At 34.4% G+C, this 19,052-nt stretch overlaps 1 protein-coding gene across 2 annotated transcripts in view; it reads left to right on the top strand.

Annotated features, from left to right (window-relative positions):
- LOC119636971 (cAMP-dependent protein kinase type II regulatory subunit) overlaps positions 1-19,052 on the top strand; it is a 78,877-nt gene that overhangs the window by 45,144 nt on the left and 14,681 nt on the right. Inside the window, exon 1 of one of the 2 annotated variants that reach the window (XM_038032735.1) lies at positions 13,088-13,310. The exons of the other annotated variant lie outside the window; for it this stretch is intronic. The gene's annotated coding sequence lies outside the window, so the exon portion shown is untranslated. Of the gene's footprint in view, positions 1-13,087; positions 13,311-19,052 lie in introns of those variants that run through there. 2 annotated transcript variants of the gene reach the window in all.

Raw genomic sequence — 19,052 nt, 5'->3', positions numbered from 1 at the left:
CTCTGCAGGTATTATCATAAGTTGAAGTTTTGCATCTACAGTTTTGGTCCTACACATTAGGTTCAAAAATATAATATAATTTACTTACAAGCTCGTCTTTGTATTCTAGTTGAATAACAAAATTGCTACGTGTTTTCGCTAATGACTTACTAACGTATAGTAGGCTGTGTCTCAATATTTAGTTACAAACTTTTTCGGTAAAGAAATCGTATAACTAACTATTCTTACCAAAAAAAAGGTAGATATAAGTCAGTGATAAAAATGAAGATAAGAAAGATTTGGAAAGAAGAAGAAGAGTGGTTGCGATCTGCTTACATCTGCGCCTGTCCACGCAAAAGAAAACGCGATCACCTCGAAATATTTTCCTGAAAAAAATATGAAAAATATTGTTAGCGGATTTCGAGTTTGTCTCGATTTCTTCTTTATTCAGAGGAGCACGCAGACAGAATTCACTTTTCCGAAAAAAAAAAAAGTATTATTGTGGGTCAGGGCTCACCATTAAATAGTCTACAACACTTTTAGAATTTTCAAAAGAACGCCTTATATAGGAAGTGGTCAAAAAAGTGGTCCGATCCGAGCTATTTTAAATAGCGTTCGCGCTTGCCACTCCTTAGTCAAAATAACTCAAAAATGACAACCCGTAGGCTCAACACAAAAATACAAGACAGACTGGCCGATAGATAAGCTTAGCTTGGCTAAGCTCTGAATCGATCGCAGTAATAACATGTTAGTCTATCCCAAATTCTTCTCGGGCTGAACAAATTTAACATACCCTTGTACAGCAACTGGTGCAGGATACAATTGTTGTTATATAAGAAGAAAAGGACTTCCCACATAAACAAAAGTCAAAAAATTGGGAGCTTGTAACGACGTTTCGAAACTTGTAAAGTTGAAGAGGCTTAAATTGAACCATGCGGTAATTCTAATCTTAAAGTCACTTGTATGATGAACGGTACGCAGACGTGAAATGTTACGAAGTAGAAGTGACTGTCCGTCAAGTAAAGTGAAAAATCTTTTATGATCGTCACATTTATAGAGTAGACTGTGTACTCCAATGATCCAGACGTCCACATTACATTGTATCATTAACAGAAGTTGCGTTAATTTAGCCATATTTGTCTTCGCATCTGTCTTGTGCGGTTGCACATAGGAAACTAACATAGGAATCTAATATATAAAGCTTAGTCTGTAGGGGACTTAGAAGATGGCCTTAAGCGATGTTCGAATGTCGGCTTGGTACACACATAACATATGGCTCTAACGTACACAAAATCGTCTCCTGGATTCGTCGAAATGTTCAACATAAAGTTGATCTTAATTCGCCGACTTATTTATATATATTCTTAAAATTTTCATCAGTTAAGTTCTATATGCGTAAAGAAAGCAGAGAGAGAGATAACTTTTTACCTTTTCCAAGCTATCTCATATCTTTTTTCATCCTGTCTTCCTTGATTATTGATGTCATTCTATATTTTGCCTATGTATCATAAGTAATTGAGTTTATAGAGAATTTCTTCTGCCTTTTTAATGTAATTTCTAAGAATAACGGAACATTTACTTTGCAACTATAGTGAATTTTAAAAGAGAAGGAAAAAGTCAACAATATTTATAAACGAAGTTAAATTTAACCAAAGCAACGTTTCCTCTTTCCTCTTTACTTTTTAATTTTTTTTTTTTCTCTTTTATTAAATGTCAAATGTCGTTTTATTAGTGAATGGTAATTATATTAGCGAAAGCATTTTGGCGAAAATATAGCTAACAGAGCTAACAGTGAAGTGAACAAATAAAACGGAACGCATAACGTATGGTAGTTTAAAAATTGTTGTTGAATATAACGGTTGCATAGGGACATATCAACTAATCAAATGTCAAGGCGAAACATAACGTTGATCACGGAGTACGGAAAAAGTGAATATATATTCTATGCGTGAACTTTTCTTTTCATTGTGTTGTTTACTTATTTTACTTGTTTTATTTATTTATTTCTTTATCTTTCTTTGCCTTTTTCTTTTTTTATTGTAAGTTTCTTCTAAAATCATTTAAAAGAATTATGTGTTAATTAGCAGATAATTAGTTTAAATTTCAACGTAATCAATAATCTAAGGGAAAACAAAATTAATGCTGTGGTTGTGCATAGACACTTCAATTAACCTAATTTCATTAATAACCGTTAAAATGAAGATAAAGCAGGAAACCAGCGCCTCCCACTTATTCTTATTCTTAATTATTATATTAATTGACCTGTTTATGATGAAGTGTTACATGTAAAAGTGCCTGCGACCCGAGTAAATAGATTGGAAATTTATCGTGTTTTCCTCTTTATCTCTATCCTAATATAATAGAGTGACACAAGATTGTTCGTTTTACACAACATACTCTCTAGCACTGATTGCTTGTGTGTCTTTATTACATACTTTCATAAATTTATTTTTATATTTTCATACTATTAAAGAGAGAGAGAGAGAGAGAGAGAGAGATAGAGAGAAAGAGAGGGAGAGAGCAGATTGAAGCAATTGCAATGTTGCGATAATGTTGTCATTTCGTTTCCCATCTCTTCCAAAAATGCTTTACTCGTACACTCAACAATACCTCATTGCTTTAGCTACACTTCTGTTTCACTAACAGCAAATGTTGTACAAGATGTTGTTTGGCAAGACCCGACCCGCGAAATGCACTTTCATTTCCACAATGAGTTCATCATATAGTAAAAACTTTTGCTCTGTAGAATAAAAGTCGTTGGGTGTTTAGTTTGGCAAGCTTGGCAGGTGAACTTCCATCCACGTAATTATGTGAATATGGCGAAACGCTTGTGACGCGGTGTCTTTACTGTGAGCGAACGGGTACCTAAAATGTGATTAGCCTTCTCTTGGGTAAATCTTGATTCAATATGTGAAGAACACTTTGTCTCGACATGTTCCCGGACTCTAATGTGTACCAAGCCAGGACCATTTACTGAACTGTAATGACGGTTTCAACAGTGGTTACAGTTTTTGGCCATTCCAAATGTTTATGGTCTTCCAAGCTGGTGCAGCGGAATCCTCGTCACAAATCTTTCAGCTCATCTTTAATTTATGGAGAGGTGCTGCCTTTCACAAGCAAAAACTTACCAAGTCAGTGTTCTCGCGTTTAAATCTCAATCGCAAATGCCGCAGAATTTACTTTGCTTTTACGTAAGTATAGTGAGTGTCCGGTCAGTTAGGGGCGGAAACACTTGCTGATTGAGCATGCATCGACTAGGCTTCGCTTCCTCTCCTTAACTTTCCTTCCTTCTCCAACTTCTTCCTTACCATCCCGGTGTTGTACGCATTGGCGATATCTCCTGAGTGTTCGGTCCCCTTAAACCCTTAAAATGACAGGCGGATACTACTTAATTTTTTCACGAAACCCCTCATATTGGCTCATTCGAAAGATCATCAAATAGCTTCGCCTCAAACTTGGCTAAAATTTTGGTGACTATGCATCAATGCATGTACAAATATATTCCTTAACTTTCATGGAGAATTGCTGGCATCTTCATACCATTGTTCGACAATTTTCCTTTCTATTTCGATGTGCAAGTAGTCCCCTTTTGCCAGCAGATACAGGAAAAGGTTATCAACTGCACTCTCTTGTCTTTTTGCCGGAAGCTTTTGAAATAAAACAATGAAGGGATGATGTTTCTTGGCTTTTTCTCATTACACCAAAACTTAATTTGATATTTCTTACTACTACTCCTTTATATTATCACTACTTACCACTATAGTATTGCGTAATATTTCCAAATTTTTATGCTGTTTATATAAGATAAAGCTTAAATTTAACATACAAAGCTTACGATTAGTTCTGAAAAGGGAAAGAAAGTAGACCCATTATTGTTCCCCAAGATTGTCCTAAAACGAAAAGAAAAAAAAAAAAAAACAGAAGTTGGTTTCAATTGTCTGGACATGTAATAAATAATTTGCCATGTTCAAAGTTTCACTTCTCCACCTCTGCAGCAGGCGAAGGGTAAATATAAGAAAAGGAGAAGAAGAACATGGCTATGTTTATACTCCGCCGATTCCTCCTTAAATATGGTCACAACGTGACGTTGAAAAGGCTAGAAAAGTTTCGAAAAAAAAACTTGTTTTTCTACTTAACATATCTACACTGTGCCTTTGTTTATCCTTAAACTCTTCTTAAAAGCAAAGCCTCGTTTTGTTCCTTCTAAAGGTCAGACGTCGCAAAAACAATATGTTTCTGGGCAGAGTAACTTATAATAGCAGCGTCCATATGTAGATAAAAAGATATCATCCAATCTGCAGCCGCTTCTTATCGCTCTTTTTCTGGCCACGAGCGTATTAGGCGCGCAGAGGACATCTCCTAAATAATTAGTTAAAACGGGTATGTACACTATTCCAAAAGTCGCTTGAATAGAGAGATATAGCTAAGACTAACTCTACTGTGGTTCAATAAGTCCTATAATTAATGAACAATTGAAATAAATATATTGAGAAGCAATCGCAAGAATAGCTTTATTTTCGTTTTCCATATTTATTTACTACGCCTACAGCATTCAGGTACATTTTAGACTCAGCCGAACTTAGACTATGCGTTAAAAGATTACAGACTAAAAAGAGGAAACATAAAACTATGCAATTAAGGAGTAGTAAGTATAAGAAGTGTTAGATTTGATAATGACCCAGTACATCCACAACCAAAGCGACTGAGTCAATCGAGATTATAGCAGAAAATAGAGAGTTATTTCAGTACATACATAACACCACATGGCAAAGACAAACTAATTGACTTAGTTTGAGTACGACATCGGCACATGTGGTTCCGCGACAGAGATGGGGTTATAAATATCATTTAAACTTTTACAAGGTACCCTATAAGTGGGTTAAAAAGTTCACAGTTGAATTTGGATTAGGTATTTATCGGTGACTTATGCTCGATTGATCTGAAGAGAATGTCTTAAATTAGTTTTAAGTGACCTACACAAGTAATACAGAAAGCAAAATAGATAGAAATACATACTTATGCTTATAAAATGCGATAGTGTTGTAAGACGACATTTCAAATTCGTTCAACCTACAGTTGGAATGCAGGCAAAATAGTATATGATCTTTGTGTAGATATGTGTATATGCAAGATGGTGTTCCAAATTCGCTCAAATTTATGTGTATATAACTTTGCTCTTGCAAACTTGCTAAATGATTCTCTTTGCTGTTGTTTTTTACATCACATATGTTTTATTCATTCAATGCTGCAACATCTCTCTCTTCCTCTTGACAGTGCTTGTCTATTGATTATTCATATGTTTAACTGAGTGTATGTATGTGCTGCTAAAGTGAAAAATATCCTTTGGTATCAATTGATAATGTTTCATAGGCTGGTAAACTCCTCCTTTTTACCCTCCTTTTTATATATATATATTTTTTTTTTTTTTTTTTTTTTAAACACTGGCATATTTAGGGCGCTTGTTTGTTATCTTTTATATCATTGAATCGTTGCGGAAGCGAACGGAATGGGTGTGGGCGGGATGGGCCCTTTTTAATAATATAAAAGAACCTCTTTCGAAGGCGGATATAAAAATTCATATACATTCCGCACACACTTGTTAACTTTTACACTCTCTTTACCACCACACCTTCAATAACACTTAATGTTGTTGCTTTAGTAGTGATTCGAATAAAGTCTGAAAAACTATTAACAGCATTAAAATAAAAAAAAAAAAAAAAGAAGAGAAAAAATGGAAAGAAAACATCCTGTGCTTGTTTATTTATACATTATACGGCATTTTTTTATTTTTCAACCTATTTATATGTACAATTCATATCAACCTCGATAGGCGTAAGTAGGTAGTGTGCATAGTTGAGTATTTTAGCAAAATTTATTGATTTATTTATTTTTCCATTAATAAAACATTTTATTTACACTTCGTGCTTGCTTTTGTGTGTAAAGTACTTAGCTGCTTGAATTTTATAAAATATTTATTACTTTTTGATCTTCTAAGTGCATTTAAAGTAATAAAAAAAGAGTTTTTTTTTTACCCCCCATTCCGAGAACCACATAACATAAAAAAAAAGCAGAAATATTTTCATTTAGAGAACCATATAATAAATAAATAAAAAAAAAAAAAAACTCATTAAAGCAATTTACCAAACAGATGTGCTCCACACAGCATAAGGAATTTTTTTTTGGAATGTATTCCGTAGCGTTGATTACTTATTATTATTATTATTATTATTACTATTAGTATACGTTTGCTCGCATTTCATTCCGAATAAACTTACATTCATCTATGGCATATATTTGCATCATTTTTGAATTTTGAAATTAATTGCTTGCAGCTTGCGCTTTACTATTAAAACAATTGAATGCTTGCCTCTAATGGCTCGATTAGACCAAAATGTTACGTATCGCATACGATTAGCATTGCAGCGTGGAAACGTTATTAAAATTTGGGAAATGCTTTTTATTGAAAGTTAATTGAGAAGAAAATGCGTTTCAACGATTTATTGCATTCTGTTGACCGCGAGTGGGCGTCGTAAGAATGTTCAAGGTTTTCAGACGTTACATGACGATATTTGTTCAACTTAAGGCAGCATAAGGACAGAGCATAAGCTTTGTCCAATCAATGCGACGATTTTTCGTCGTTGTAATAAAGGCTGGTAGGGCATGGGTCAGCATTACGCCTCTAAAAAAAAAGCGTTTGTGGGAGCCATTTTCAATAGTCTTCGGTGTGGGGCTTTGTCTTGCGCCCTAACGGAGCTCTGTTAATTAGTTGCGATTAAGATATGATTGGACTTGAAAGTTTCTTCTGTCCGAATTAGGAAATGCAAGATATTTTAGTGGACATGCAACGAATCTATATGAAAAGAAGCTTAACAAATGCAAAGTCGACTTTCCAGAACTATGTTTACCAAATTTTTAGAAATTTGTTATTTTAGCATATTTATTGCCCGAGCTCTGTTAAGGCGTTTATAGATCTCTATTAAGGCAGATGATAGGTGTCTTTGCTAGTTAAGTTTGTACTTATCTTCAAACCTCTAAATTTTATTTTCTACGCCTTTCTATTGCTGATATCTATAAACTGATAAAGCTTAACCAGATAGCCAGCATGAAGTTGTAAGAATTTTATTTCGATTTCCGCAATAAAATCACGCTAACGGGGGTCTAAAATTTACCGTCAGCTAATAATTAATGTGAAATTACTTCAAGCGTGATCTAGTATAAACATTTCACCATCATCATTTTCATAACGTAAAAGCTTGTCTATCCGTCCGTCTGGCAAGACAAAAGTCTTGTGTTTGACCTACGTGTCGCAATTTTTGAGATAATTTAATGAAATTTACTACATTGACAGATTTTGGCCAAAAGGCAAACGTTAATGTCAATGGTTCGGATCGGACCACTTTTTCGATCATCTCCCGCATACCGCTTTATTTTGAAAAGTCGTTGTATGAATAACTGCCTTAAGTGGAGTGAAGTAGGGTATTTAATGCTGGGCGGTGGCCACAAAGAGTTACAAAGATTTTCTTTAAAAAAAAAAAAATCTGTGTATTTTCGTTGTGAACGAGGATTGAGTCCACGTCTGTCTTTGGTTTACATCCTTCGAAAACGCTCTAGCTGGAGACAGAGCAGCGAAATAGTAATAGAATTTTTTAACGGAAATTCAAAATGCGTTTCCCGGATGCAAACAAGTCTATAATATCCGTAGTAAACTTGAACGCTTTTTACCCGATTAGTGCAATAGAAACCGATCTCAAACCTTCAAAGAATGTGAGTCATCGTAATCTCTTTTTTCTAGAGTTAACCTATGTCGCTTAAGTTATACCACTTAGGCCGTGGTTTCAAATCCAACAAATGCTTTACTCGGATAAAGGAACGGAAGTGATTTTTACTTTTCTACCTTCGTCGTCTATTATAATTATGCAATTTTAATTTCTGTTCTCTCATTCCCCCTCTGAACATTGGAAGAAAGTAATTATAATAATAATTTGGTTACTATCCACGCTGCAGGGGTCCTTTCTTATTTCTATTCCGCAAAAAAATGCGTAGATATGAATTAAAAGTGGTTGAACGTTGCTACTTCCTATTGTGCTATGTAACTGAAAGTGTTCCTGTTCAGTCTTATTACTTCTTGACCATCCATGGCGTGGCGGTACTCAGCGCCTATTGCAAAGATCTTTATAGGGAAATTTCTATTTGCTGGACTGCTCCTAGATATGGATTAACCGTTGCTATCGTCTAATTGGGCTAAGTGACTAAAAGTGTTCCTGCCTTGCCTATATGTCTACTTTTGCTAGTTATCATCGCTTTCTTTTGTTAACACAGGTATTATTCATAGCACACCGTTTTATACTTAACCCATTTATACTTTTTTATGCTACCGTACCCTACCACAAGTACACTTGACTTACTACATGTGGAATTTCCTTACGATCTTCGACGCGAGCATAGTTCTCTTCGGGTTGACAGCTTTTGCCAGAAAAACGACACAACCGCAATAGTAGTTACATCACAAATCTATTCGCCGGCATTACCAGTTACTTTGCGAATCTTTAATATACCTCACGTGTCCATCAGTTTCGCATTTTAAGAGTTAGTTAACCTAGTCTTACTGCTCTTTGAGAAATGATCAAACCGTCAGGTTTCACTGTGTGGAACCGAATCGTATGTTGACTTTATTGCTTACAACGATCTTACTTATCCCCGAAAAGATATCGCCATGGCAAACAATTTTTACGGATTAAGCGACGCCTTTCATGGACAATACAAAAATACAATAAATATTTTGCCTCTTTTTATGATGTGATTTACAATATTATTACTTTTTTACTGCTATATTATCTCGATTATCGATGTTATTAAATCTTTTCAAAGTTTCTTCAATATTTTTACAAAATCGCAAAAAAATTTAAAAAAATATTAACTTAAATTACTTAACGCAGAAAACATTTCCAGTAGAATACCGCACTTAGTTGGCTAATCGACTCATAAGATATCCTGCGGGCTATTACACTAAGTGTTACGAAAGATGACAATGACTTAAGTGTAGGTTTTGTTATGATTTTATGCTGTAAGTCGCAATATGTTTGCGGCCAGTATTCTTCAGAGGCAAAAAATTAAAAAAAAAAAAAACAAGGAAAGGACGACAGCTGTTTCGATTAAGAGTTTTTTTTGTATGTAAATTTCACACATCAATTTGTTTACTTAAAGAAATTGGTTGGAGATAAAGTATTACCGTAGTTCAAAGGCTCATATGCTATTAAATAGATTACAATGAAAGGGTTTTGATGATTTCTAATCAGCCCTTTTGATAGAATCTTTTCGCAAACAATTGTATGCAATACTACTACACAGCCTACACAAGCTTGTACAATGCCAAACGAGTAGGATGAGTGATGCTGTAGCCAGTGTGCAACGATCGATCTCGAGTAAAGTCAATCCTCCAACTGAGTATATTACTTGAACGCAAATGTTGCGATGGCAAGATTTTTCGTGCGACGGTGAGGAAAACGCGTACCTTATCGACAGCTCAAATTTACTCGATAACGACAAATATAAACCGATCTCTGATGGTAAGCTAATTATATTGTTAAGAGAGTAAGGGATCGCTTTTAATTTTGTCGTGCTAATGCTGGCTTTTCTGAATAATTCCAAACTTTGCCTACAAGTCTCGTATTTCATTCGCCGTCCAGAGACAATGCTTTTCATTGATTGATACCGTTCGGAAAGTACTTAAGGCAAAGTGTCAGAGGTATTAAATTTTTTTTACAATTTTTTCGCATATAAATGTTTTTCTACCCTATCTCACGTGACATTCATCGTCGTATGCAAGCAAATTCCTGATAGTTCTTAGCAAATATAACATGAATTTTTGACAATGATTTTGAGTTTCCCTCTTTGTGACATATGGACTTTTCCTCCACCCTAATAAAGTGTTCATCTTTTTTTTATGTTGTGTGTATGTGAATAGAGATTTTGGTTCAAGAACACTACAATACTTTAAAATTTTTGTAGAAGAGCTTTTTGGTCGTAAATTTTGCCATAATTTTTCTTTAATTTTTCTTTGCTTTATGTAAATAAAAATCTTGGCAAAGAGTTCCATAAGTTTTTAATTTTGTGCTTTTCTTCCCTTCTTCCCGCCCCCACCACCCATTTATGTTGTGGTCTTATTAAGTGTGTCCACAAGTTCGCATATATAATACGGTCTATTTAGCGTAGATTATAACCGTTTTCTAACGTGTATACAACTCATAAACATACTCATAAATTCGAATACATAAGCATAAAATATATATGATATAATGAAATGAATAAAAATATTTTCAGTACATTCTCTCACGCGAACACTATCATCATCATCATCACAAAGGCAACGATTTTTCTACAAACAAGGCATAAATGCATATTCTCTGCTGCTATGCTTAAGCTTAAAAGGATTTTTTGTTTTTTTTTTTGTTTTTTTTTTTTTTTTTTTGCCGATTTTGTAAGGAAAAAAAGGAAAATTCTTGGAATAAAAACAGAAACGTAATATGTTATATCATGTTATATAGGATGTTGCTTGCTGTATATACCTGTGAGTTGTAAACATATGCTGGTGTGGCTTTACCTTGCCTTAAACGCGATTACTTTGCGGTTCTGTTTTTCACGCCAGATTATGGCTGCACAAAGCTCGCGCACGAAAATGTGCGCGCGCGAGAATCCATAAACTAAATATAGCTCCGATTAGTGTGTGAAATTCTGAATCCTTTTACATGCACCCACATGTCCATCTGCTGTGGGATTTTCAAAGTAATGAAGCTTGATAACGAACGAACACTGAAACCTGAATGGTCGATGGTTTAAAATTAGCATAATTATAAGATAATTGCTTATGCATGGAAGACGTTGACGATCTTTCAACCAAAAAAAGCGCTTATTTCAAGAGAATTTAAAAAAATAATTTACGAAAAATATTTTCGAGAGTAATGTGTTGTTCATTCAGGCTATTCAGAAAGGACGCAACCCAGCCAAAGCCAAGTCATCGGTTGAAACACATGTCGATTGGGAGGAGTGCGTGCTAAATATTCATCACTTTAATACTGTTAGGGTTCTAGAATTTTAGTATGGAAGGTGGAGCATAGCCATCTTGAAAAATCACTCTATCATTATAGGGCAGCTTCTGTCATCTTCCGGCACTTTTTCATTAAAGAGTCAGTTCAGTTTTACCTGCTGCTCTTGATACCTTTCCCTAGTCACGATATCATCGTTGGGTTAGAGGAGTTCGCAGTTTACTCTAAATACTGCTGCAGCCCTCATATAAGAGGGACGCCATGTCTATACGGCTTTATGGTCTCCATTACGGTCACCCCTGAATCACACTATAATTTTGTGTTTGTGTTATCGCATCATCTGCTCGCGATTTAGCCACACATTCTTTCGAATTAATCAGACTTTCAGGTTTGGCTTTCTACAAATTTTATTTGGTACAAATTTGACTAATTCCAAGTTCTAAGAACCACTTTGCCTACACTTCAATAAGGTAAGGTAAGGGAGGCGGTGTCTTTACATAGCGAATGAGTCGACAGAATGCTTACAGGCAAAGGAAAAGTCATCTCTCAGAAAGTCCAGGTAGTGACTTATTTTTACATCGATACGCAATGTTGCCACATACACACACGCATAGCTAAACATAATTTAAGAGCCTTATCTAAAATTGAAGTCCCAATCGATTCCCCCCCCGATTATTCACTCTAAAAACTGTATGAATTTTACGTCGCACACGGAATTTGTTATTGAATTTGTTTCTCTTATGTGAAAATAAGGACTTCTTAGAAATCCCGCGAAATATATATATATATATATATATGCATCAGTATAAGATCTTGATTTAGCAATGCACTCCCGCAGTCTGCTCTTGTAAGTCGGACAGTCCTACAGAATAAGATTAAGAATGTCAAGATCCTTTTGACCAAGTAATAATAGCTACAAAGATTGGAAGAACTAAATAAAGATTTTCACGCGATGAAGATAAAAAAAATAAACAATGATTCCATTGTTAAATATTTCTTGCATATTTACATAATCGCCCTTCCTTGCTTATCATCTTCGTAATCTTGCCTCCCAAAAGCGTCTCTTCTTCTTCTATTTTTCCACTCCACATTTATTATTTTTTATCTTCCTCTGTCCTCGACATTATCCTTCGACCTGCAATTTTCATATTTATGAATAGAGTGCAAGAGATCTCAACCTAAACTTATATTAAAGCCTTTTCCATGTCTATGGTGTCTTGCAATTTTATGAAAATTCGTTGATTGGCAAGAAATGCTTGTCTAGTGCGCCACAAATGACACCGAGTGGTTGACGTTATTTACATACTCATACAATGATATGATGGATTTTATCTACCTATCAGTCATTCGTTAACCAACAAAACTCTGCATCAGCAGGCTGTTAAATTTTTGTTTTTTGGGAGACGCTTTCTCACACCACTACCCTTAGAAACATGTATACAGAATAGAATAGTCAGTCATTCTACCATGAGTTTGATGCTATTTTTGCGTCTATAATTTGAAAAGAAAGAGTAGTAGGAGGCGAAACAATCATCGAGTGTAAGAGTTCCATATACCCATGCGAGTCTAATGTCATAATGTCGTGCATACGTGAGCATAAATGAATGCTCGGTATTTATATATGTAATAAGCACATGTAGCACTTGTTGAATACTTAAAAATTTCTTTAGTCTTTTAGTCATAGTTTGCATCCCTGACGGTTAATGTTAGTTGCTCTGTTTGTCATTTAAAATATACTCAAAGTGGTTTTAGTCTTTTCGTTTTTCTTTGTTGTTTTTATTTTTGTTTTTGTTTTTTTTTTTCGCTTTTAATATATCACATTCTTTTGAATGATAAACAAGCAAAAAAAAAAAAAAAAAAAATAATAATAATAATATTTTGCTTGACATCTCTTAAGCTATTATTAAAACAATAATTAAAAGTCTTGTTAAGTGCATATAATAAGTTAAAAACTAAATGAGTCGTAGGTACCGGTCTTTACAAATTACGTGATTCTAAATAATCAGTGAGAAACTAATTTTTTCTCATATCAAATAATTAAATGTGTTACGTTAATTAGAATTCTTTGTATACTTTTGTTATATGTAATATGTGAGTGTCGTTACGAATGAGTTTAACAAAATAATAATCCAGGAACATTTTTATGAACAGTTCCACATCGTGTTCTGTAAAAGTGAAGCGAATCAGAGAGTGATGTAATCAGATAGTACTGTACGCCTGTACAGAAACTTTTTGGTGACATAACATAAGCAATACGGAAACATTGCACTCTTCTTCTTTCATAAATACGTAAATATATACGACGTGTATCTTCAAATTTTTTTTTTATGCCATACATCATTCATATCTTCATCTCAACTACAACCATATATATCTGAAAAGGACAAAATAGATGCAGTTATGTCCATTAAGAGGTATTTTCCATAACGTGCGTTAGTCGCATGGATTAAATTTTCGGTGATTGCAAATGCTGCTAAATTTTCACCTTGAGCTGGTATAGGACTGAAGGACTGTTGTCGGCATTTTCTAAGCTAACCGCATTGATCTGCCTGCGTTATAGAGTCCCCCTTTTTAAAGTCTTCCATTGAACGGCTAAAAGCAAAGGTTGGGGGGAATAATATTCTCACTTCAAATTAGAAAATATTCTCTAATTAATTAATCCCGTCTCTAGTTTGTGCTCGTCAATAGTAAGGCATCCCGTATCCAAATCATAGTTATCGATATTGAATAGTTGCGTCGCTAGTTAATGGTCGTCAATAATGCGGGAGCTCATCTCTTGTTCTTGGTCTTTAATAGTGAATAACCTCGTCAAGGTCGTCAAATAACGAACTGTTTCATCTTGTGTTTATGGTGATCGTCAATAATGAACACTAACACGTCTAACTCATGGTCGTCAATGGCGTCTCGTATCTAGTTCATGGTCGTCAATAATAAACAGCCAAGCCTGTAGTTCACATAGGTCGATTATCAATCAAGTTTGATCCCTAGTTCATGCTCAGCAATCGCGTCTCGCCGCTAATTCATGGTCGTCAGTAATGAATCATCTTGTCTCTAATTCGTTCCTATCAATAATGATCAGTTGGACTTGTTGATAACGAACATCCTCGGCTTTAGTTCATAGTTGTCAATAATGCGCAGTGTCATCGCTAGTTCATGGTTGTCAATCGCGTGTCGTAACTAGTTCATGGTCGTCAATAATGAATCCTCTTGTCTTTAATTCGTGGTTGTCAATAGCGTTTCGTATCTAGTTTGTGGTCGCCTCTCAAAAGTATGGTAAGGTCGTTGGTCTCTAGCTCATGAACAATCTTGTCTCTAGTTCATGTTCGGTTATCTCTACACCTCATTGTCGTTGATAATGAACAGCTTCGAAAAATCGATATGGTCCGACCTGTTGGATCGTGTTTGGGCACGTCAGTCTACCAAGCTTCATCAAAATATATCAAAAAGTTCGCACGTAGGTTGAACACAAGAAAACAAGATGGACAGACAAGTGTAAATCGATTAAGAAGTAGTTTCGGAGTAATGTATAATAAAATGTGGGTCTATTAGAAGGCCTTCGAGGTGCTGCATAAACGCAAGCCTAATATACTCTTGTATCGCAAGTGACGTCGAATATAAAAAAGAAAATTTTTATTTTATGCGAACCGCTTGCTATCGTATATCTAAATGACGCCAGAGTCATACGCTTAGTATATAAAATTAGTTATAATGGAATTCTGCGCCTATCTAGACAAATTTGTGTTTATATGTTTTTAAAAATTATTCAATTGTCAAAAAAAAAATAAATAAATAAAAATAATAAATAAATAATTTCTGTTCACATGTCTATCTATTTTGGATCAAAAAATAAAATTTTATAAACAAGAAATAAAAAAAAAATAAATAAAAAATTGTTTGTGATCATCAAACAGAACCTGTTTGCCTAAAGAAAACCTGGAAATACTGAGAACATTTCTTTGAAAAATGTTTGGTGTGTTTGTGTAGGCTTAAAATAACCAAGTAGCTGAGAGACGGAGTGGATATCGATATGAAATACTGGTTAAAATATTGCAAACACTACAGTCAAAACAGTCAAAAGTGAATAAATCAACCGTTGCGCAATAGAGTGCTAAGCACACATCTAATGCACTCTTTGCAAAAAAAATTGTAGAAAAGTTTAAAGCATTCGTTTACAACAACATTTCATTATTGGATCGTGTGAAAAAATTAAAAAGACCTTAGTTAGGCCAAGCTTTATCTTACGATGTTGACCAGTAACGCTTATATCGTGGCGTAAGTGTTTTGGTGATCTAGTAAGCCACCGCGAACGAAACATGCATATACTTATGTGAAATTGAAATTATATCTTCTTTGGTTTGAAGCGTCATATCATGTTTGGTGCTTTCGTCTCTAGATTCGCCAAACATTTGGTGCCTAATTCCTCAGATGCTCTCGCTTTCATATAGGACATGTGAGAACGGTTCGCTTGTTCCTTATCAGAATATGGATGAATCGGTGTCCGGGTGAGCCTTTGCCCGCGATCCTCTAGTTTCATTGTGCTTTTGACTTCCGCCATTTTTTTGGTTCCTTGTCTGTTGTTGCTAGTGTTCGCTAAATACTTGCACTTGATTCTGCGGATGGCACCGCGTTTACACAGGACATGATTGGACGTTTCGTTCATCCCCTGGCAGAGTTTTCATGAATTGCTGGCTGAGATGGCCATGTTTCTTCAATGATACGTGAACAAGTTATAGCCCGTGTAGAAGCCGGTGGCTTCTTAGTGGCATTAGCTTATGTGTTATATATCGAAAGATTCAATATATCATTTTTCTTGCCTTTGTCCTGGCTTTACTTCGGACAATCCGACTTTCTTTGCATCCACTGCGATGCCAGCCTATTTGAGAAATGGTGTAACAAAAACTCGTCGCAATACCAAAAACAACGTAACAATGAAGATGTTGCGCCTGTGGCAACAACTTTTCCGGGAAGCTTTAATCTCCCACTAATACTTTCTGTATTCTGCCTGTTTCGATTAGTATTTGATACCGCGATGAGTATAATATATGGATCCATATCGATTTAAAGACATGATTTATGAAGTGTAAAATTTGATTTTAAAATTCGATAATGAAACGTTTAATTTTGCAATAAATATGACGAGGATCGTAATTAAAATTAATTTTTTAAATAAATTATCTTGCAATGAGTTTTGAAAGCATCGTTATCGGAAGAGGAATATACGGTTTTTGTCTTCATAAGTTTCTTTTACTTAATCGATATATGCTTGAATTTTTTTAAACATTTTTTTCTTACTATACTCCATATAATCATTCTCTTGACTTTCTTCTTTAACAATTTTTTTTATGCAAATTATGAAATTTTTCGAATCATTTGGCATTCGCAACAACTTCAATTTATTCAAGTTTTTCATTGAATTCAATTTTATAAATATCCTTTTCTCATAAAGCTCGTATATAAGTTCGCCATATGTGGACAAAACCACATTTCATTTCATTTCATAGTTCATTCATTCCGACTGTTATTTATTATTATTATTAAGGACTTTATTAGCCTTGGAGATCTCTTCTCTCATTGTTCTCGTTCCCATAACCAGCTGCCAGTTGAAAAGCGAGTTATTTGTTTTGTGGCGAACCGCACACAATACTACAAACAAATATTTATAAAAATAATGCAATTTTGCAGTTAATTGTGATTCCGTCAATTAGCAAACTACGATTACTTTTTTTTTGCCCCAAATTAACTGTAATTGATAATTTATGCAAAGTTTTAGATCGATATGTGCTAAGGACGGATAGAATTTTACGAAAATTAAACAATTTAATACGATTTTAAAAAATTATTTCAATATTTGCGGTTAGTTGTGTTTACAGGCCAACGTTATTCATCTTCTTTGCCTATGCCAAGCGCCGGCTCCTTATCTTAGACTTAGAAGCTGATGTACATATGCCATCCACATCAGCTAAGTGTCTTAAGATGATTCTAAGACTAATTTAAAGGAAAACTTTCACAAAATCAACTACTTGTGGTAAGAGTACATTAAGTTTATGTGAACGTATGCGACGATTTGATTTAGGCCTGTTTGGCCCGTAATGCTTCCGTAATGTCTGCCTATGTTTGTTCTTGTATTCAACTTGCTGAAGAAAGTTCTTTTGGCCCAAGGATGCACCCTACAAAAAGGAGGATTAAATCGGCCGTGTTTTGTAACCACGTCCTGAATTACGTTTAAAAAAAAAAAAGCCGCATTCAAAGAAAAACTTCCAAATTTGAATATTTCTTGATCATGATTTGGTATATCAATTGAACGGAACCATTTTTTGAATCATTTTCCATGTTGACATTGTTACAAAAAATAAATCTCTAGATGACAATAAGGTTTAATTTTTAATATGTGATAGCAAAAGTTGTTCCAGAACAGTAATGTAACACGAAAACCCATCGGGCTAGATTTGGTTCGCATTAACCCTCTGTTATACAAAGGTTCTCGCGAAGAAAGTAATTCTTTGTAGTATGAATTTTTGCAGAATAATAACATCTTCGATTGACATTTGGATTACAACGGCTCGCGCTTTTGATCCTCATGTAAGACTTTTCCAAAAAGCAGTTTGGATTACAATAAGCGGTATGGCATGTGGTATATAATACTATATGGTATTTAAAGGTTTGTCTTAATAGTTTGTAATGTTTTAATTTGCTTTTCCCAAAACGATACTATTCTGCATTTATCGAGTCCTGAAATTCTCAAAAAGATATCTTTCACAGCCACGTTGACACTTCGCATTTTCATTAACAGCTAATGTAGCAAGACTCGTTTCGATTATGGAAAAGTTGCAAGCAGCAAAATCCATTGTATTTTAATTCTTTATTCTCCTTAAAGTAATAATACGGTGCCGTGTTTGGCTTACAAAACTTCCTTCCTATAGACGAATAGAAGGTCAGTTGAAGCGGATGAGAAGACAAAATACAGGGATGAAATTTATCAAGTTATGAGATCGCGGAGTGATTACATTTATCGAATTCGATCGACCATAGAGATATGTGTATCAAAGTCATCCTTCATTTTGACCAAAAAAACAAAGAAAGCGAAATGACTTTCCGAACAACATAATAGAAAAAGGTGTTAAAAAACAATTTTCATATGTATTTTAATGTTTAATTAATTTGTCTAAAATATATTTTAAACAAATTTTTACTACAATTTACGTTAGGATATCAATTGGTTTCGTATATAAGTTATCTTTATTATTCATTGGCTAGAAAAATGTCGCCATTTGGTGTCCTTAATAATTATCATTAGATAATTGTTATACATATATACATATATATCTCGTATATTACAGTCATATAAACATATGAGAGTCAATGTCAATCAAGTGCTTTTAAGTGTTACAAGTTTAAAAATATTCAGATTTAACTTATAATCAATCGATTGAAAGGCAAGTGAAGCGCACAAATCGAATTCCGATTACAAATGTCTTTTGATGCGTATTTCTACTGATTGCAAATAGATCTATAAAATCAAACAAAGCGATTTTCGTCGGTGTTGACATAAATACATTTTTGTAAATATGTTTTCAAAATGTTCACAAGCAATTTTTCGAATATTTAAAATTATTTTAAAATTATTTTTAAATATTCGAAAAATTTGACCATTTGCCAAAAATAATACGCGATTGCAGTTCGAACAATAGAAAGAATATTTCTGGTTTTATTCGAATCCTCTAGCGTCGATCATTTAAATTTTGAACCCATCACTTATGTGAACAATTTCGTTACGCCGCTTGAGTTATGATGATATGTTGAGTTTGTGCCGATAGATGGCACATCCAGAGGGACTTGAGACTCGATTTGTAATCATTTTCCGAATCATTTACCGAGTTGATGTAAGCTTGTCTGTCCCTCTATACGTAGTGTTTTCTTGTGTTCGACGTACAGGTTTTAATGGAGTTTGGAACAAGGACAAACGCTATCGAAAATGGCTCGAGTCGGACCAGTTTTTCAACAATTTCCCCTATCACGCTTCATTCCAGAAAC

This window comes from Glossina fuscipes, unplaced genomic scaffold, assembly GCF_014805625.2.
Source record: "Glossina fuscipes isolate IAEA_lab_2018 unplaced genomic scaffold, Yale_Gfus_2 42, whole genome shotgun sequence".
Classification (NCBI taxonomy): Eukaryota; Metazoa; Arthropoda; class Insecta; order Diptera; family Glossinidae; genus Glossina; species Glossina fuscipes.
This window is presented reverse-complemented; position numbering and strand designations above follow the sequence as displayed.